At 41.5% G+C, this 22,831-nt stretch overlaps 1 long non-coding RNA gene across 1 annotated transcript; it reads right to left on the bottom strand.

Moving 5' to 3' along the window:
- Positions 1 to 3,087: 3,087 nt before the first annotated feature.
- LOC123497368 (uncharacterized) lies at positions 3,088 to 7,314 on the bottom strand. The gene is made up of 4 exons (XR_006671064.2): positions 6,899 to 7,314; positions 6,664 to 6,800; positions 4,691 to 6,180; positions 3,088 to 4,596 (listed from the first exon to the last, which is right to left on the bottom strand). It is a non-coding gene; the product is annotated as an uncharacterized lncRNA (long non-coding RNA).
- Between the last annotated feature and the right edge of the window lie 15,517 nt (positions 7,315 to 22,831).

Raw genomic sequence — 22,831 nt, 5'->3', positions numbered from 1 at the left:
GAGCATGTACTTGTAGTTCAAATTTGACTTATGCACATTAAATGCCCAGAAACTCAATTAATGTATAAAAAGGCCAAACGAACATGGAATAATTCCAAAATTTATCACGATACTTCTATTTGGTCTAAACTACCAGTGTAAAAAAATTAAGGCGGGAGAAGGCAGTGTACGTATGTCGTTTCGCACACGGAGGTGACACGTTCCCTCTTGGAACCATGAGCCTTCTTGAGGGAAGCTCCGGTTTGCAAGAAGCTTGCACCAAAGCTTGTCCCACTTCAGCCAAAAAATTACCGCAGCATGTTGGTTCCATGTCATGACACCATGCCAGGTTTCATGATTTCCAGCCGTGTTTTGGATTTACATGAATTAAAAAACCAAGTTTCTCAATCTTTCCAGCCGAGCCACGACGCCCAAATGTTTGAATTTCACTCCCATCTCTTGCATGGGACCTAGAAATTCACCCAAGGACACACATGTGATTTTTCAAACAACTTTGGTGCACTGGAGCATGTGCTTGTAGTTCAAATTTGAATTATGCACATTAAATGCCCAGAAACTCAATTAATGTATAAAAAAGGCCAAACGAACACGGAATAATTCCAAAATTTATCACGATACTTCTATTTGGTCTAATCTGCCAGTGTACAAATATTAATGCGGGAGAAGGCAGTGTATGTATGTCGTTTCAGACATGGAGGTGACATGTTCCCTCTCTGAACCAAGAGCCTTCTTGAGGGAAGCTCCGGTTTGCAAGAAGCTTACACCAAAGCTTGTCCCAATTCGTCCAAAACATTTACTATAGCATGTTGGTGCCATGTCATGACACCATGCCAAGTTTCATGATTTTCAGCCGTGTTTTGGGTTTACAGGAATTAAAAAACCAAGTTTCACAATCATTCCGGTCGAGCCACGACACCTAGATGTTTGAATTTTATTCCCATTTCTTGCATGGGACATATAAATTCACCCAAAGACACACATGTGATTTTTCAGCAAACTTTGGTGCATTGGAGCATGTGCTTGTAGTTCAAATTTGAATTATGCACATTAAATGCCTAGAAACTTAATTAATGCATAAAAATGCCAAACGAACCCAGAATAATTCCAAATTTAAACACGACACTCATGTACTAGTTGCATGTTCACTGTACGTAAATGTTCTAGCAATTCAAACACCATCCTTTCCCTCCGTAATATCATTTTGTCTTTCAAAACATAATGAAAAAATCAGGTATACCACAAACAGTTTACTAGAAAGAATTGTGTGGGATGCGATATAAAATATCTTGGCGCACCGTCTTGTCTGGCTTACGCAGGAAGCTTCGTCGTCTATAGTCCATCGCCCCCGCTTGAACCACACTTGCGCGCTAGTTTATCGTGGCACCGAGCGAAATTTTTTGGCCACCGCGGAAATATCTATCTCCCCGCCCCCTCCCTCCTACCAAAAGCCACATTTCCACTGTTCCTCCTTGTTATCCAAGTTCAAACCTTCACTGCTGCTTACTGGCAGCTCAGCCTCCTTGCCGGCGACCCTTCTTCTTGCAACGGCGCCTCCTCGCAGGCTACCCTTCTTCTTGCAGCGCCACCTCCTCATTGGCGACCCTTCTTCTTGCAGCGCCGCCTCCTCGCCGGCGACCCTTCTTCTTGCTGCGCGGCCTCCTCGCCGCCGACCCTTCTTCTTGCTGCGCGGCCTCGTCAATCTGGTCAGGTAATCGACACCCTACCCACACCATCCTCCTCCTTTCCCGTCCCACATGCCCCGACCGGCGGAGCGACATCTTCCATCGAAATCACCGCCCCCTCCTCCACTTAAGCGCCACCCACAGCCATTTTACACGCAGTATAACATGGAGCTGAGTAGCATGCGGCCGCACGTGTGAACGAGGTCGCTATGGCCGCCATGCGTGTCGACCGCTAGATCTTGGAGGAGCACCTCGTCTTCGAGGCCACTGTCGACACCGCCACGCGGTTGTCTACTTTAAAATACAGTTCGTGATGTTTTCTCGAGGCCACCGCCAATGCCTTCTAGTGATTTGTCCTCTATAATGTTAATATGCAATCTGATGTTCCTTAACAGTTTGGTCCTCTGAAATGTAATGTTCGGTTAACACTTTGGTCCAACAATTGCTACATTTTGTAGTACTATTCGCAAGCATTCTTTGTTTTGTTAACTGTCTTATCTTCTAGTACATGTTTCTATTCTGCAATGACGTGCTCAGTTAACTATTTTGGTTCATTTAGTCTGCTGTCCATTTAACTGTTTGGTTCAGTTCTGCAATTTGATTTTCATTTGTTGTGGGTACAATTTTATATTGTTATGCATGTCACACCGATCGAAATTGTCTGTACTCAATACATATTCTACTGATAATATGGCAACTATCAGTTAACCTGATCAAGATCTTCCTTATGTGTGTTGCAGGGAAACAATGGGAGACACTGCGGTTTACCATCGAGGTTTCTTCAAGCAGGGTCCTTTGGCTAATAGCACATTATTGTGCAGTTGCATGAATCATTCTAATATTTAGGTTTCATACAATTTGGTCTTGCACATGTAGGTCCTGCTGTCAGAGGCTTAGACCCACTGTTCGACCCATTTTGCATTGGGGAAATGAGATGTCCATGAATATCAGCCAAGTCAAGAAACTCAGGAAGATTGTTAGGATGAAGAAACTTGCGACGAATAACAGCAAGATCTTTGTTCGTACAATGAAGAAGACATCAGTCAACTATAGGATGGTACCAACTCTTTTACCTTGTTTTTACCCCTTGCGCCATTTCAAAATTTACAGCGATTTATGCATAGCTTTGTTTTCAGTACTTTTCAAAGCAGTTCTCTGATGATTACCTCTCAAACCACCTGCATGGTCAAGAGGCGAGGAAGGTATTCATTCAACACCCACGGTACAATATTTAAGTCTTGCTAAAGAGGACGAAGGTTGGGCGGGCAATTATCCATAGCCACTGGCCTAAAGTTGCAAGGACATTCAACATCACTGAAGGCTCAATATTTGCCTTCCGCTTCTGCAGTTCCCATATGAGATTCATCTGTCTATTTACCGTGTATGATGCTACTTTCCAAAGGTTTTTGATGCTGCATGTGAAACTTGGTGCTATTGTGTAATGGCGTAACTGAGTGCCGAAGCTATCTGATGTAATTCAATTATGAAATCATGGTTGCTTTTATACGGATATGAAATATCTGGCGTGTTTTATTAGAAATATCAGTTTGATTAGTACATGGATTATCAATAATAGGCTAATTACCCTACTTATTGGGGTTTTCTATTGCGGACGGTTACTCAGACAATACCGTGGGCGATGAACTCAAACAATCCGCACGGTTTCTAGAAAGTAGGCGTGTTCGATCAACTAACAATCACACACGGCTTCCGGCAGCGAACTGTTTGCGTTAGGCCCCCTTGCACAAACGTTTCCACACAAAGAACTGTGTGTGATATACATACCTACGGAAATGTTTATCCAAGATTCACCGTGTGGGATGTACATACCTACGGAAATGATTTTCTAGGATTCACCGTGTGGGATGTACATACCTATGGAAATGATTTTCTGGGATTCACCGTGTGGGATGTACATACCAAAGGAAATGATTTTCTCGGATTACCGTGTGGGATGTACATACCTACGGAAATGATTGGGTTTCGATGCCTCGCCCGATTGCGCACGGCCCCAGCCTGGGTCCCAGGAGGGCCTATCCCCGACGATTTTTGGGTCGTGTGGTAAGGACACCCTATCGCACACACTCACTTGGCGACGATTCCAAATGCCGTCGCGGAAAGGGGTTAAAAACAGTTTGTTTAGCACGTCGCTGTACCAGTGCTACCAAGAGGCCGAAGGTTAACCTAGTGCGAACTAAGAACAATGATGCTATCAAGGATGAAATAGTTGTACCAAGGGGTACTCTCATGACTTACCTTGCAAGGATAGAGCAGCAGTTTGAGATGTTGGTGCTCCTATTCAATTTCTAGAGTTTTGTCACTCATTTGACATGGTAATTATGGAAATCAAATAGTAATATGTTTTACTTACCATTTTGTGTTGCATTGGATAATTGATACATCTACTCCTCATTTCTAAATCTGGTTTGCTTTAGCTAGTTATGGTTAGTTAGGTTCTCTGAGAATGTTGTCGAGCTAAAAAATATGTTGTTTTCTTATTACTTCTGTCTTGTTAACACAAAATAGATCATCAACTTGAGGGGCATATTTTTTATGATTTCTAGCTTTATAATCTAACAAAAGTTTATTTACAGTTTATTTTATAATCTGGTACCAAACTTAGTATATGTTTCCATAAATGAAAAAGTTTAACTGTTCTTAGTTGCCTACTCGCTTTTAGAGACCTTTCCTTCTGTATTATAAATAGAATAATTTACCAAATGATGTAAGTAGATCTGCAAAATAAGGAAGGGGCAACTATAACAAACTCTCAAAGACTTAACTCAACTTGAAGAGGTGTCTTCAGTTGTTTCAGACTTCACATAAAGTTGTTGTCCGTCATAGAAAATTGCAAAGATATGTAAGTATACTCCAAATTGCTATTTCCTTGTTATTTTGCCCATGTAATCAATAACTGGGTAAATGAGGTTATTTTTTCTTAGCCCTTTTGAGTATCCAAGACATGGAGATGAATGGTAATAGTAGTGAATGATATCAAACAGACTTACAACTGAAAAGACGATTCCGTTCTGCCTACTTGACTTCTTGTGCTTCCTTTATTTGAGAAAGGATATTATTAGCTTCCTCATTGCTAGCAGTTTCTCCTCCTTCCATTGTTTTAGCCATGTCATTATATCTTCCCGTTATCTCATTTTGCTATGACAGAACACCAAACCTATGGTCATTAATGTCAACCAAGTGATTTGAACACAAAAAAGGAACTTCCCAAGATAAATATTCTTATCCATTCACCTCCATGTCTTGGATACATGAAAGGGCTAAGAAAAAAATAACCTCATCTACCGAGTTATTGAATGGATGGGAAAAACAACAAGGTAATAGTAGTTTCGAGTATACTTACATACCTTTGCCATTTTCTATGAGAGACAACACCTTTATGTGAAGGTCAGCAACTACGGAAGAGACCTCTTAGAATTGAGTTAAGTCTCTAAGAGTTTGTTCTTGTTGCGCCTTCCTTATTTTGTAGATATGCTTACATCAATTGGTACATTATTCTATTTATAATACAAAAGATGAGGTCTCTAAAAGCAAGTAGGCAGCTAAGAACAATTAAACATTTTCATTTAGGGAAACATATACCAAGTTTGGTGCCATATTATAAAATAAACTACAAAAAAACTTAGATTATAAATTGAGAAATAAAAATCAATATGCCCCTCAAGCCGATGATCTATTTTGTATTAACAAGACAGAAGCAATAAGAAAACAAAATATTTTTTTAGCTCAACAACAATCTCACACAACATAAGTAACCATAGCAAGCTAAAGCAAACAAAATTTAGAAATGTGGACTAGATGCATCAATGACCCAATGCAACACGAAACGGTACATACAACATATTACTATTTGCTTTCCATAATTACCTCGCCAAATGTGTGTCAGAACTGTAGAAATTGAATAGGAGCACCAACATCTTCAAATTATAGCTCTATACCTGCAAGACAAGCCACGAGAATACCCTTGAGTACAACTATTTCACCCTTGAGAGCATCATTTCTCTTAGTTCACACCAGGTTGACCATCGGCCTCTTGGCAACACAGACCATTCTCCCCATCGGCACGTCCCCTTTCCCTGTTCTACCAAATAAAATTAGATGAAGAGATCCATCACAAGAACAAAAATTTGAAATCCCCCGTGGCAAGCATCAGCTTCAGATTGCTCACTAGCCCACGCTGCAGTTGCAGTCCTTCCTACATTTGGGGCATTTACATGCCTCCTTCTTCAACACCTCATCCGCAATCAAAGGGTACCTATTAAACAAAGAGAACATCAACAAACAAACCCAAACATGATTGCCTACCACATGCTCTACGAAAAAGTAGAGAGGAGATTATTTTGCCTGTTACGAATGCAATTCCTGCATTATCTGAGAGGGCACTTGCCCCACTTATTGGACCCTTTGCAATCTTCCATGACCCCTATTTTACTTCATCTAATTCCAGTCCAGACCAACATGTGTGCACCACATGTATTTCCTACCAAGTCACAAAACTGAAATTATGTAAGGCCATATTTTGTCAGAATCATACGTTATCTACACAATAGTATAGATGAATTCCAACTGGACTTAACATAAATAAGGCATGCTGTCGTCATGCTAATGATACAGAAAATTAATAGCAGGAGTTTAACTATGGTCTTGTGTAGCCAATTTGCACAAGATAATATAGAAATGCACGACAGGATAAAAGCCATATGCTTTCATACTCACCAAATCTCTCAAGGCATGGATACACACTCAAATATAGCTCACAATTTACCAAGTTAACATGCTCAGCTAAATATGAAATCCAAGCATTGCCAAAATCTTATTTGTCCATAGCTGCCCATCATTTCAAGGCGCAAATTATGTCTTCTAAATGCCCTAAATTACCATAGGAAAGACTTAAAGCCCTAAACCGGTAGAACTGGCAGTTGCAGCAAGAAGAATAGGTCAAGAAATAACTCGTGGGGAATACCTTGTAGAGCAACCCATCTAGGGCCGAGCTTGTGGTTACTATCCACATGGTTCTTGGGGACGACCATCTCGCCAACCCAGATCGCCGGCAACTTGCTCTAGTCCACTTTCTCCGAGTATGGCGGCTACCCCAGCTTCCTATGAGACCGAAACAAAATAAAAGATCCTAACATGATCTAAGATCTCCTGAGCAGACAGATAGCATGCTTTCTCTAGGAAGGGCATGCTGGAAGAACCTGTGGGCCTGGATGAAGGATCCACCGGAGAGGAAGACGGTGAAGGCACCCCTCTTCGGCGCGGTGGCGGGGGCGGCGCTGTTGGTGGCCATCATGGCGGAGGCAGTGAGGATGACATGTGTCGTGCGCGCGAAGGGGATGGGAAAGGGGATTCCTGACCGTGAAGCGAGCCACGAGCAGCGACAGGCAAGGAGGGTGGGATCTGATGCCACAGCCTCCTGCACCGAATAGGAGCAGTGAGCACGGAGTAGTCGTTAGCTCCACCGACGCCGTGGACGTACGCGTCGACATCAGGAGCATCCGAGTGGAGCCGAAGCATAGGGGGTGTGCACAGGGCACAGAGGCCAGCGAGAGGGAACGCGGAGGGCGTCGATCTGGTGAGCGGTGAAGGGAGAGGTGGAGACTGGCGGTGGGGAAAAAAGAGAGTGGCGGTGAGGAGCAGACGGGGCTGGGAAATAGGGTTAGGTTTGGCTGAGGGAGGGATTTCATAGTTTATGGCCTTATTGGGCTGCTCAAGTACGGCTAGATCTTGGGTTTAGAAAAATTTGGGCCCATAAGGTTTTGTGCAGTTGTATACATATTTTATTTCATTTTGATATAGTGTTGTTGTTGGAAACACTTTATTTAATTACGAGTTTGCATTGTTAGAAAAGTCGGCAACATTAAAAAGTCAATCACGTCAAGTGGAATATAGTAGATTAATGTATCATGTCAATTCGAGATAATATGCAAAACCAACACAAAAGTGTCATCATAGGTGGCGGTCTGGCTGAACTGGAAAAGGTTTCTACATGCAACATAGTACATTATAATGTTCATGTCAAAATTATTGAAGTGAAATGATCCCTTTATTCCCGTGTCTTCAACTATTATACCCAAATTTGATTTCACGTGTTAGATGAAGTTTATCTATTTATTGGATATAGTTCAAATGTGAACTACATCTATCTCAAATAATGTTTCTAAAAATAGAATTCATTTTAACAAATTGTGTAAAAGATCTCATATTCATAAATATAAAATAATTCAAAACATTTGTTGGGACAATCAAACATCTACATACATCTTGAATGATTTATTTCTATTACAAAATCTAAATAAGGTCTATAAATTATGAAATTAGCATGGGCACATGTATTTTTATTTTGGCACCTTTATTATCTTGTATAGACATTTATGATAGAAAATTTGTAATCTTAAAAAAATGAATTCATTCAGTATTTATCTAATATTTTTGCATTTATAGATATAAGACAATCTGCTCTCAAGCGCTTGCCTTTTCTCCTACATGGCAAAAAGGGAAGGGGGCGCCACCCCCTCCTACCTTCTCCCAGGCGCCAGACAAGGAAAGGGGGCGCCATAGGGCGGGCGCCCAAGGGGGCCGGCCGGTCACCTTGGGGCGCACCCTGGCTGCCTCCCCTCCCCCACCTATATACATATATATATATATATCTGAGGGAGGGGCGCCACACAACCCATGACAATCTCTTAGTCGCGTGCGACGCCCCTCTCCACAGTTTCATCCTCCGTCTAGTTTTTCCGAGTGCACGACGAAGCCCTGTGGGAACAAGTTCACCACCACCGTCACCATGCTGCGTGTTGTCGGAACTCATCTACTGCTTCGCCCGTCTTACTGGATCAAGGGTACCTAGACATACTCTCCCCTCTCGTAGCTATGCATCTCCATGGATAGATCTTGTGTGTGCGTAGAATCTTTTTTGTTTTCCATGCGACGTTACCCAACAGTGGCATCCGAGCCAGGTCTATCCACGAGTAGAACACAAAGGAGTTGTGGGCGGTGATGGTCATACTGCTTACCACCAATGTCTTATTTTGATTCGATGGCATTGTGGGATGGAGCGGCCCGGACCAACCTTAAATGTCCACGCACACGACACCGGTTCCACCGACTAACATGCAACTTGTTTTGCATAAAGGTGGCTAGCGGGTGATTGTTTCTCCTACTTTAGTTGAATCGAATTTGACTACGGCCAGTCCTTGAAGAAGGTTAAAACAGCAAACTTGATAATCACCATTGTGGTTTTGCGTAGGTAAGAATGGTTCTTGCTAGAAGCCCGTAGAAGCCACGTAAAACTTGCAACAACAAAGTAGAGGACGGCTAACTTGTTTTTGCAGGGCATGTTGTGATGTGATATACTTTACTGTATGAGATGATCATGTTTTGTAATATCGACAACCGACAGGAGCCTTAGGGTTGTCTCTTAATTATTGTATGAAATGCAAGCGCCATGTAATTGCTTTACTTTATCACTATGCGTTAGCAATAGTTGTAGAAGCAATAGTTGGCGAGATGACCCCGATGCAACGATGGAGCTCGAGGTGTCGAGCCGGTGACAATGGAGATCATGACGATGCTTTGGAGATGGAGATCAAAAGCACAAGAAGATGATGGCCATATCATGTCACATATTTTGATTGCATGTGATGTTTATCCTTTATGCATCTTATTTTGCTTAGAACGACAGTAGCATTATATAAGATGATCCCTTCACTAAATTTCAAGATAAAAGTGTTCGCCCTGAGTATCCACCATTGCCAAAGTTCATCGTTTTGAAGCACCTCGTGATGATCGGGTGTGATAGACTCTACGTTCACATACAACGGGTGTAAGACAGTTTTGCACATGCAGAATACTTGGGTTAAACTTGACGAGCCTAGCATGTACAGACATGGTCTCGGAACACTAGAGACCGAAAGGTCGAACGTGAGTCATATAGTAGATATGATCAACATAAAGATGTTCACCATTGAAGACAACCCCATGTCATGTGATGATCGGACATGGGTTAGTTGATTTGGATCATGTATCAGTTAGATAACTTGAGGGATGTTAATTTAAGTGGGAGTTCATTAGTAATTTTATTAATTGAACTTAATTTATCATGTACTTAGTCTTAATAGTTTTTGCATATCTATGTTGTAGATCAATGTAACATCCCAAAGTTCTAAATTTTTGGAATGTTATATTAAATAAATAGTTTTGATTGTTTGTTTGATTGTGGTGTGGTTGCTTGTGTGAAATTGAGTGAAATTTGAAACTTCTTGAAAGTTAAATGAGAGGGAATAAAAGGACTTTCCCGAACTTTCACTTTGCATTCTGATCTCCAGGAATTCAAATTCTTTTCAAATACAAAACCCTAGAGAGAAGATGACATGACTTCTTCCATTTAAAATGAAAAGGGGTTTTTGAAAATATTTGAATTTCATTTGGAAATATTTCAAATTCAAAAACTTTATGCAACTCAATGGTTTCATGACAGAAGATAAAATGACTTCTTCAAATTATATGAAATATGAGTTGGAAGTTAAAAGAATCAAATTTAAAGTCCCTTTGAAATTATTCTCAATTAGGAGTTATTTGGTTTTTATTCAAATTATTTTTCTCCAAAAATAAAATATAAGGAAAATAGGGTAAAATGATTCCCTACATTAGAAAATTGGAGAGAAATAAATTTGAATTTATTTTGGTATTTTTAAAATGATTTTTATTTGATTTTATTAGAGTTGTAGCACTCTTTGCTTTATTTAAATTTGTGTGGATTTTATTTGACGTTAGAAAAATGTTCATGTTGTAGAAAATATTTTTCTGAAAATTTTGATATATTATATGCCTATATAATATATATTTTTTGTTTTTATTATTTTTGTTTGTCTGAAAAAATGTTTATTTAAAAAAAACTCCCGCCGACTGGGCCGGCCCAGCTCCCAGCCAGGCCGCGGCCTAGCCCCGCACCGCCTCGTCCCCGAGCTCCAGCTGGGAGACCGGGCGCCACCTTGCCCCTCCCGCACGCATCTCGCTAGCGACGCCATGTCCGTCCCGGATGCCGCGCCTCGGCTCTCTCTCTCCTTCCCATCGCCGATCTCGCCACCCCGAAGCCGCCGGAGTCATCGCCGCCCCGCAGTTGCGCCGCCGCGCCACTCGTCGCCGACGCCCGCACCGCCGCCTCCCGCCGCTGCTTCCGCGCTGCGTGCTGGAGCCGCCCGCGCCTTGCCCCATCGCCGATCTCGCCATCGCCACGATCGCCGGGAAGCCACCGCCGCCGGTTTATTTTGCCCGAGCCGGTAAAAGCCACCGCTTTTTCTTTCGATTTTCAAAAAACCCTATATCGGTTTTTTTAGAAAACCAGATCTGTTTTTTTTTTGTTTAGTTGTTTAGCGAGCATTCGCTCGTTAGCTTCTAGTAGCGAATGATTTCGTTCTGTAGGGTTCTATAGCGAACGTTCATTCGATAGGATTTTTCTTTTAATTTTAGATTTCGGTCAGGGACCCATCCATCAATATTTTATTTACAGATTAGTCCCTGATCTTCAAACCTTCGCTACTTTTTACTCGTTTATCCAAATCCAACAAAAGCAACGCCCACTTCTTCATTATGATCCCCTCTATCCAGTAAAACAACTTAAACATGTTTTTGAAAGTTTAAAATTTTGATTTCAAACAGATTTGAATTCAAACTTATTTTGTTCATAACTTGAGTTTTATAGCTCCGTTTGAGTTGATTCTTTTTGCAAATCGAAGCTCTTGACCTAAACTTTATGATAAGGCCAAATTCACATCATTTTGGTACCGTTAGAAATTGTTTTATGTTGCAAGAGTTATTTCCTTGGTTTTGATGTTTTCCGAATTGTCTTCTTCGTTCTTTCCGATCTTTTGAGTGATTGCTTATGTGTGGTTACTATTGCTTGCTTACGCTAGATTGACCAGAGTGTGACGAGTAGAACTATCAGGAGTTATGAGTGTGAATCATCTTCATCAACAGTACAAGGCAAGTTCACACTTTGATCATATTCCTTTCATACCCTGTTTTTATGCATTAGTTTCACCCTCAAACATTGCATGAGTAGGACTTGATAACATGTGGGTTTTGGGAAGTAGTTGATGAGGTAGAACCTATTGTCCTATATTGCAAACCCTGGGAGTTACTTCTACGTTATGCTTATACTACTTTGCTATGCTCGTAGACGTGGTTTGGTTTGAGAGAACTCATGGAAGATGTGAGAGTTACGATTAGCTAAGGGATACTTAAGGTGGCTACTTTAATACACATCTGGGTGGATTGGTTGGGGCACCCTGGAGCACCCAGTGGTTTTTACCGGGCACCTAGAGAACCCAGTGCTTGCCCAAGGGGATCCCGGAGTACCCGTGTGATCATCCTATGGTTCGCCACCCAGGCTCAAAGGGATCATAAGATTATTCATGCTAGAAACTTCTGTGTGCAGCCACAAACTATTATGGGCTCTAGCATAGTTGAGTATGTTGCATGACCTCTTTCAGTGGTGGGCTAGCAGATGTAGGGGAAAGTAGGTGTAATTGTCCACCCAGAGTAAAGAGTTATTGCTTCTGAAAGACTGTGTCTCGGTCATCCGTTTCTCAAACACCATGTAGTGCGAGAAATTCAACGGAGGAGATCGAGTCTTGTGGGGACAAACCTCTGCAGAGTATACAAACTAATCATGATTAGCCGTGTCCGCGGTTATGGACATCTTGAGTCTCTGGTACTTAGATTATCATGTTGATCTCATCACTTTACTTAATAAATTTGATTGGGTTAATGATTATTATTTTGGGATTGAGTTGGAGGAACCTTCTCAATAATTTTCAACCATTTTGTAGTTAAATAAAATATATTCCTTTGTTGTAGGAAAAAATTGGCTTTTCGCAAAAACATTATAACCATAGAGCCTCCACCAGCCAAATATGCATGTAGTGATAGCCATTATTCAGCATTGCTCTATAGTGTGAATTTGCCAGTACATTCAATGTACTGACCCTTTGTGGGTGCAACATCTCATGTTGCAGGAATCTTACAACGAGTAAGTGATACGTTAGGGTTACGATTTCTACACTCAACTTTGCCGTTGGTGCTGATGGGAATCCACAACCTTATTGTTACTTCCGCTATATGGATTGAGGTAATAGTATTTACGTTACTTTACACATGTGATTTACCTCTGTTATAAATCCTCGAGTACTGTGTGTGTCAGCATACCGATCCAGGGATGACACTTAAGCACAGAGACTTGACCGTCTGAGGTTGGGTCGCTACAAGATGGTATCAGAGCACATGTTGACTGTAGGACATGACCCCTAGAAACTGGCAAGCCCATAGGAAAGATTTTCTCTAAAACTTTTTTTTCTAAAGATTTTTTTACCTCTCTTCTTTTTTGAGCTTTATCAAATATTCCCTTTTAGTTAGACTATACCCCCTTTCCCCTTTTGACCACACGAAGATTCGACTGATGAGATCACTCCAAGAAGTACAAGATATCGGACAACTAAGACCACTTTGGAATGAAGAGGATTTTACCATGCATTATAATAATGGAAACTCCAACGGTTTAAGACTCCGAAGACTAGGAGAATTTGAAGGCTCTGAAGAATTTCCAGATTTGTATTACCTAGGAATGCTACCCTTATGGAACTTGTCAGACTATTGAAGTTGTCAATACCTGAGATCAAGGTCAGTCGGAGAAAGACCAGAGCATGGAGAGTTAAAAACTCAAAGTTTTTGTCAAGAAAACCCGAAGGCAGGAGAGATCAATTATGGAATGAAAGCTCATGGTAGTAACATGGGCATAGACACGGCTAACCATGGTATTATCGCCCGCCTATGCTATTGTCACCGTGCTGAGTTAAGCATGCATTTCTTCGGAAGGATTGGATGGAAGAAGGCTGATGGAGCACCTATCAGCAAAAGATGAAGTTTTAACCTTAGCTGGTGTATCACCAGGATCTGGAGTATTACATCAAGAATTTTAAGATGGACCTGCAGGAAGCCGTATTTGACGAGAAAGCATTTTGTGAAGAACTTAGGACCTAGAAGCTGAAGTAGCCAAACTGGAGGAACAAAACCTCGAGATACCGGAGATTCGTCAGGAACTGAAGGACAGTAGGACCATGGTTCATGCCAAGGATGTTGAAATCCAGAAGTTTGGAATGCAACTCTTAAAGGACGTCACGAGAGACTTCGCGTCAACAGAGATGATCTGGCAAAAGAACTTGAGAAGGACAAGCACGATCGGAAGAAGCCATCGGAGACATGAACAAGACTTGAAGAGTTTGGTGACTTTGAAGATTTATTGACCTTTAGAAGACCAAACCCCTGTTATATACCTACGTTAGATGCGACGATTGTGAGCTGTCATTTGTTTGATGTTTTTCCGACAGCCACAAAATAAAATCTGTCTTTCCAAAACTATTGTTTGTATTGTGTGTATCCCTCTCTATCTCTCTTATCCCATCCCAAAACCCTTGGAACCAATAGAGGATGAATGGAGATGAACCCATATTTTCTGGACCGATGACTCAATTGGAGACGGACCGATGGATTCAGAACATGGAAGATCATATGGAGAATAACCCTATGGCCGGAAAGGATATGACCCAGCATGCTCTTCAGTGCTTTGAAAGAGGTGTTGCTACTAGGTGGAGGATGTACCAAACCATCAATGAATGACAAAGAGTAACCACTTGGGAAGAATTTAAGTTGACTCTGCTAAAGTCTCGGTTTGTGTCCCAGACGTTGAAGCCTTATGGAAATGATATGAAGAGACCATGTGCATGCAAGCTTTGTGGAGAAATAGGACACAACCATAAAGAACACAAGGATGAATGCCCTAATTTTGAAGGAAGTCACCCAGCTGAAGAATGCCCAACTAGGCAGATTACTTGTTTCTTGTGTGAAGGGACTACCCACTATCCTGCTCAGTGTCACATTTACCCCATGGTACAAAGAACCATCCAGCAGAAGAAAGAAGTAATGAAAGGAGCCCTCATGGAAATTTTAGAAGAACCCGTGATGAAGGAAGAGGTGGAGGCCACACCCGAAGAATACCCAATTAAACCCTGCACCAAGTCATGTTATTCATGTGGAGAAGAAGGACACATCTCCCAAAATTGTCTGAATGGGGATCTAGTAGAATTCCCGACAGAGGAAGTAGAGTATGACCCACAGGAAATAGAAGCCCTGATTGGAACGGAAAAGTCCAGGAAGAGAAATAGATTGGATTCCAGGAAGGACCTGAGTCATATCACCTGTTTCAGGTGCAAGGAGTCAGGGCACTACTTCAGCAGTTGCCCAAGAAGGAAGCCGAGGACCCAAGGAGGCTATGTAATCACAAGGAAACCTCGAGACTTGTCAGAAGTAATATGTTTCCTCTGTATGAAGCATGGCACTTTGCCAGAGATTGTCCCAAAGAGAAGGAGGCTTGCGCTAAATACTTGAGTCTGTGAGAATATAGTAGTAGTAGTAGTAGTAGTAGTAGTGGGAACAATTATTTTATTATTGAGGTGTTGAGTTGAGGCATGTAATGGAAATGCAAGAGATGGTAATAATTTGAGAATCAATAAAGTTAGCATCGTTGGTAAAGATTTGGATTTTATGAGCAGTGACTCTATGAAGGAAGATTTTGACCATTTTTGAGGATATGAGAAATATGGTCTATGGATGAGTTTGTGCATTTCAAGGGTGGTAGTAACTGTGAGGACCCTTGACCCCTGGAAAAGATAATGATATTCCACGAAGTGGACTTCGGACAAAAGAAGTACGAGCTTTGTCTCGATATGTGGGGTATCCCAAGAATATGAAGAGATGAAGTACTATTGGAATATAAAGGAGGTAGAATGTTGGCAATATGGAGCAATTGTAACTCCATGATGAGTCTGAGTAATCACGTCTTAGTTTGGTACCAGTAAAAGGAAGAGAGACAGTACAATTGGATGGAATTAAGAATGCTAGGAAGCTGGATGTTGGAATAACGAGCAGTTTCCCCGATGATGAGTTCAAGGTTTACAAGTGATGAGATGGGCCATAACCCACAGGCTCCAGGACCTGCCAAGAGGCAAGCACATTCTTACTGAAGGAAAAACCCTGGAAGAGATTTCGACCTTACCCACCGACGATTTTATAGGAGTAACGCAAAACCTGAGAGTTGTGAAGGAACGATAGATGTTTGTTTGGCTTGCAGAATCAATGGATTTATCCAAACTTGGTTCATCGACAAGAGAAATTCTGCAATGCTTGTGAGGATGACCGAGTGTTAGAATGCGAGATTCGCTAAACCATATACAAGGTAATGATTTGGGTGCGGGATCAATTGATCACCATACCGACTTACTCTTATTATTCGCCTTGCTATATGGGATGGTAAATCTGAGTGACTTACCTATGGTAGAGAGACGAGGATATTAAACCTTGATTGAACCTTAGAATGGTATAAGTATTTTCCCTTGTACAAGGCAGTTGTTGCCAATCGTAGGTCATACGGTGAGAATGAAACCCAGACCCTTTTCCTGCAGGAGAAACCATAAATTGTTGACCACCATGAGATGTTGATAGTTGTTTAGTATTGGCGCCAGACCTGTCAGCTAAGAAGACCCAGTCACAGAAGAACCTTACCAAGATGAAAGGACAGAAGAATTGAGGTAAAGGTTATGCCACTACTGGAAGAGCCCAGAGAAGGAGTTATCCTGAAGATCTGAGAAGATGGACACTGTCAACGATAAGGATGGAGTATATGAGTTTTGGTGGAACCATAACCATGCTTCTAAGGGTGGTAGCACCCCAGACCCCCTGTGACGATCAATGGATTTTGAGAAGACCCCGAACCTAACCTATTTCTTTCTAGCCTCTCCGAATCTCGAGGACGAGATTCATTTTAAGGGTGGTAGGTTTGTAACATCCCAAAATTCTAAATTTTGGAATGTTATATTAAATAAATAGTTTTGATTGTTTGTTTGATTGTGGTGTGGTTGCTTGTGTGAAATTGAGTGAAATTTGAAACTTTTTGAAAGTTAAATGAGAGGGAATAAAAGGACTTTCCCAAACTTTCACTTTGCATTCTGATCTCCAGGAATTCAAATTCTTTTCAAATACAAAATCCTAGAGAGAAGATGACATGACTTCTTCCATTTAAAATGAAAAGGGCTTTTTGAAAATATTTGAATTTCATTTGGAAATATTTCAAATTCAAAAACTTTATGCAACTCAATGATTTTCATGAGAGAAGATAAAATGACTTCTTCAAATTATATGAAAAACTTTGCAATCTGCTTGTCTTCAGTTGACTTCACAAACCGTTCTGGAAATGGCAGCTTCGGGTTGATAGGTGAAGCAGATTGATGATGGATCATTAGGAGCAATAGCTGCTGGTGTAGAAGAACTAGGCTGTGCAGCAAAAGTAGTGGACTGTTGAGGTCCCTGCGGAGAAGGTATTGGGGCTAGTTTGGATCAAGCAAATGCCACTTGGGAGGATGCCGACTTCATCAAAGGTCTCTTTCCGGAGTTCTATACAGCTCCTATTCGTGGTTGGTCTCGTACACATTCCGACGATTGGCCGAGCGAATAACTCAACTTCAAAGTGGATCTGTTGTGTGAAGAGTGCGTTATGAACCGTGGCCGCCTACCTGCTTTGCCTCTTCCTCGGTTTCCCCCTACATATATGGGATATTTTAAGAAATGAGCATCTTTCTTCGTAGCAGGATCAGGGGAAAGAATGGGAAAGACAGAAAATGAAATGGGTTAGTGGGAACAAGCAGCTAAAGCGCAAAGGTAAGGATGAGCTCGAAAAGTGCAAACTTGAATGATAGCTAGTGGTGGATTGAGACTTTTGAGCTTCTCCATCGATCACTGGAAGTTAAAAGAATCAAATTTAAAGTCCCTTTGAAAATATTCTCAATTAGGAGTTATTTGGTTTTTATTAAAATTATTTTTCTTCAAAAATAAAATATATGGAAAATAGGGTAAAATGATTCCCTACATTAGATAATTGGAGAGAAATAAATTTGAATTTATTTTGGTATTTTTAAAATGATTTTTATTTGATTTTATTAGAGCTGTAGCACTCTTTGCTTTATTTAAATTTGTGTGGATTTTATTTGACATTAGAAAAATGTTCATGTTGTAGAAAATATTTTTCTGAAAATTTTGATATATTATATGCCTATATAGTATATTTTTTGTTTTTATTATTTTTGTTTGTCTGAAACAATGTTTATTTAAAAAAAACTCCCGCCGACTGGGTCGGCCCAGCTCCCAGCCAGGCTGCGGCCCAACCCCGCACCGCCTCGTCCCCGAGCTCCAGCCGGGAGACCGGCCACCGCACGCATCTCGCCAGCGACGCCGTGTCCGTCCTGGATGCCGCGACACCTTGCCCCTCCCGCACGCCACCGCCCCGCCTCCCTCCTATAAAGCTGCGCCTCAGCTCTCTCTCTCCTCCCCATCGCTGATCTCGCCGCCCCGAAGCCGCCGCAGTCGCCGCTGCCCCGCACTTGCGCCGCCGCGCCAGTCGCCGCCGACGCCCGCACCGCCGCCTCCCGCTGCTTCCGCGCTGCGCGCCGGAGCCACCCGCGCCTTGCCCCATCACCGATCTCACCGTCGCCGCCATCGTCGGGAACCGCCACCGCCGCCGGTTTATTTCGCCCAAGCCGGTAAAAGCCGCCGCTTTTTCTTTTAGTTTTTCAAAAAACCCTAGATCGGTTTTTTTAGAAAACCAGATCTGTTTTTTTGTTTAGTTATTTAGCGAGCGTTCGCTCGTTAGCTTCTGGTAGCGAATGATTTCGTTCTGTAGGGTTCTATAGCGAACGTTCGTTCGATAGGATTTTTCTTTTTATTTTAGATTTCGGCCAAGGACCCATCCGTGAATATTTTATTTATAGATTAGTTCCTGATCTTCAAACCTTCGCTACTTTTTACTCGTTTATCCAAATCCAACGAAACCAACGCCCACTTCTTCGTTATGATCCCCTCCATCCAGTAAAACAACTTAAACATGTTTTTGAAAGTTTAAAATTTTGATTTCAAACATATTTGAATTCAAACTTCTTTTGTTCATAACTTGATTTGTATAACTCCGTTTGAGTTGATTATTTTTGCAAATCGAAGCTCTTGACCTAAACCTTTTGATAAGGCCAAATTCACATAATTTTGGTACTATTAGAAATTGTTTTATGTTGCAAGAGTTATTTGCTTGGTTTTGATGTTTTCCAAATTGTCTTCTTCGTTCTTTCCGATCTTTTGAGTGATTGCTTATGTGTGGTTACTATTGCTTGCTTACGCTAGATTGACCGGAGTGTGACGAGTAGAACTATCATGAGTTATGAGTGCGAATCATCTTCATCAACAGTACAAGGCAAGTTCACACTTTGATCATATTCCTTTCATACCCAGTTTTTATGCATTAGTTTCACCCTCAAACATTGCATGAGTAGGACTTGATAACATGTGGGTTTTGGGAAGTAGTTGATGAGGTAGAACCTATTGTCCTTTATTGCAAACCCTAGGAGTTACTTCTACATTACGCTTATACTACTTTGCTATGCTCGTAGACGTGGTTTTGTTTGAGAGAACTCATGGAAGATGTGAGAGTTATGATTAGCTAAGGGATACTTATGGTGGCTACTTTAATACACATCTGGGTGGATTGGTTGGGGCACCCTGGAGCACCTAGTGGTTTGCCCGGGCACCTGGAGAACCCAGTGCTTGCCCAAGGGGATCCCGGAGTACCTATGTGATCATCCTATGGTTCGGCACCCAGGCTCAAAGGGATCATAAGATTATTCATGCTAGAAATTTCCGTGTGCAGCCACAAGCTATTATGGGCTCTAGCATAGTTGAGTATGTTGCATGACCTCTTTCAGTGGTGGGCTAGCAGATGTAGGGGAAAGTAGGTGTACCTGTCCACCCAGAGTAAAGAGTTATTGCTTCTGAAAGACTGTGTCTCGGTCATCCGTTTCTCAAACACCATGTAGTGCGAGAAATTCAACGGAGGAGATCGAGTCTTGTGGGGAAAAGTGCGCAAACCTCTGCAGAGTGTACAAACTAATCATGATTAGCCATGTCCCCGGTTATGGACATCTTAAGTCTCTGGTACTTAGATTATCATGTTGATCTCATCACTTTACTTAATAAATTTGATTGGGTTAATGATTATTATTTTGGGATTGAGTTGGAGGAACCTTCTCAATAATTTTCAACCATTTTGTAGTTAAATAAAATATAATCCTTTATTATAGGGAAAAATTGGCTTTTCGCAAAAACATTATAACCATAGAGCCTCCACCAGCCAAATATGCATGTAGTGATAGCCATTATTCAGCATTGCTCTACAGTGTGAATTTGCCAGTACATTCAATGTACTGACCCTGTGTGGCTGCAACATCTCATGTTGCAAGAATCTTACGACGAGTAAGTGATATGTTAGGGTTACGATTTCTACACTCAACTTTGCCGTTGGTGTTGATGGGAATCCACGACCTTATTGTTACTTCCGCTATATGGATTGAGGTAATAGTATTTACGTTACTTTACACATGTGATTTACCTCTGTTATAAATCCTCGAGTATTGTGTGTGTCAGCATACCGATCCAGGGATGACACTTAAGCACAGAGACTTGACCGTCTTAGGTCGGGTCACTACAATCAATGGCCCGTGCTACCGTTTCCCTGAATTTTAATGTGTTCCTAGAGAAAGCTAAGTTGAAAGATGATGGTAGCCACTACACGAACTAGGTCTATAACTTGAGGATTATCATCATTACTGCACAGATGAATTATGTCCATGATGCACCGCTAGGTGACACACCTGCTGCAGGAGCTACTGCAGATGTTATGAACGTCTGGCATGCTCGATCTGATGACTACTCAATAGTTCAGTGTGCCATGTTTATGGCTTAGAACCGGGACTTCAAAGACGTTTTGAACGTCACAGAGCATATGAGATGTTCCAAGAGCTAAAGTTCATATTTCAAGCTAATGCCCAGGTTGAGAGATATGAAGTCTCCAACAAGTTCTATAGCTGCAAGATGGAGGAGAACAGTTCTGTCAGTGAAACATACTCAAAATGTCTGGGTATCATAACCACTTGAATCGGCTGGGAATTAATCTTCTAGTTGAGGGTGTTATTGACAGAGTTCTTCAGCCACTGCCACCAAGCTACAAAGGCTTTGTGATGAACTATAATATGCAAGGGATGACGAAAACGATTCCCGAGCTCTTCGCAATCCTTAAGGTCGCGGAGGTAGAAATCAAGAAGGAGCATCGAGTGTTGATGGTTAAAAAGACCACTAGTTTCAAGAAAAAGGGCAAAGGGAAAGAAAGGAAACTTCAAGAAGAATGGCAAACAAGTTGCCGCTCCCGTGAAGAAACCCAAAGTTGGACCCAAGCCTGAAACTAAGTGCTTCTACTGCAAAGGGAATGGTCACTAGAAGCGGAAGTGCCCCAAATACTTGGCGGATAAGAAGGATGGCAAAGTGAACAAAGGTATATTTCATATACATGTTATTGATGTGTACCTTACTAATGCTCGTAGTAGCGCCTGGGTATTTGATAATGGTTCGGTTGCTCATATTTGTAACTCGAAATAGGAGTTGCGGAATAAACGAAGATTGACTAAGGACGAGGTGAGGATGCGCGTCGGGAATGGTTCCAAGGTCGATGTGATCATCGTCGGCACGCTACCTCTACATCTACCTTCGGGATTAGTTTTAGACCTCAATCATTGTTATTTGGTGCCAGCGTTGAGCATGAACATTATATCTGGATCTTGTTTATTGCCAGACGGTTATTCATTTAAGTCGGAGAATAATGGTTGTTCTATTTATATGAGTAATATCTTTTATGGTCATGCACCTTTGCTGAATGGTCTATTCTTGTTGAATCTCGATCGTAGTGATATACATATTCATAATATTGATGCCAAAAGATGCAAAGTTGATAATGATAGTGCAACATATATACTTGTGGCACTGCTATTTAGGTCATATTCGTGTAAAGCGCATGAAGAAACTCCATGCGGATGGACTTTTGGAATCACTTGATTATGAATCATTTGATACTTGCAAACCATGCCTCATGGGCAAGATGACTACAACTCCATTCTCCGGAACAATGGAGTGAGCTAATGATTTATTGGAAATAATACATATCGATGTATGCGGTCCGATGAGTGTTGAGGCACGCGGTGAGTATCGTTATTTTCTAACCTTTACAGATGATTTGAGTAGGAATGGGTATATCTAGTTAACTAGGTAGGAACTGCACCGCTGCCGGCTATAGTCATATCCAACCAGTAATATAGTCATTGAATCATTGCAAGTATAAAAAATAGCAGATAAACCAATTATTATAGTAACTTCAACTTCCATCATGGACAGCCTATATATAAACCCATTATCTTATACACGAAAAGGAATTGCACCTACATATCTAAATTAAGCTCAATGCTTTCAACACATGTATACAGCCATGACGCAACACCCTGACGTTCTTATCACTGGTCCTAGCCTACTCCCGGCCTGGATCTCGAACCGAGCAAAGGAAGCAAGCAAACGATGCAGCATTGAACTACATATAAGAAGAGCAAGTCAGGGAAGGAAATCCAAACCAGATCACTTCACAAAATCAGTAATTAAGGAACCAATCTCATAGATCCTATCTATGAATGCAAATATCCTCATGTCCCAGATTCCCGGGTTGGCACCTAATTCGTTACCACATACCAACATGAACCTTGAGCCAGAGCCTAAGACACTAACCTAAGATCTCTTAAATAATTCCAGGAAATGGACATTCCAGGTTTTAGCTAATGCTAAATTGCACGAAGAATAGCTCAGGATCATGTCTTATTTCTTATTGATGTCGCTCAAAATAAAATTCACCTTTTGTACTTAAATAGGTGTTCTTAAACTAAGATAAGCACAGAACTACACGATCAATCTTACTAGGTGGAGATCAGTGTAGCTGTTTGGGGTGGATGCACTCCACAATTTTAGGTGGATACCGAACATGCGGTCCCGCACATTGAGTATAATGTGATATTTAGACATGATTCACATATACTTTTTTTACGACGAATACTGCCAACAAACTCTGATGATAATTATATGTCGCCACAACAGAAGATGTTACCTTTTGT

Source organism: Aegilops tauschii, chromosome 2, assembly GCF_002575655.3.
Source record: "Aegilops tauschii subsp. strangulata cultivar AL8/78 chromosome 2, Aet v6.0, whole genome shotgun sequence".
NCBI lineage: Eukaryota > Viridiplantae > Streptophyta > Magnoliopsida > Poales > Poaceae > Aegilops > Aegilops tauschii.
This window is presented reverse-complemented; position numbering and strand designations above follow the sequence as displayed.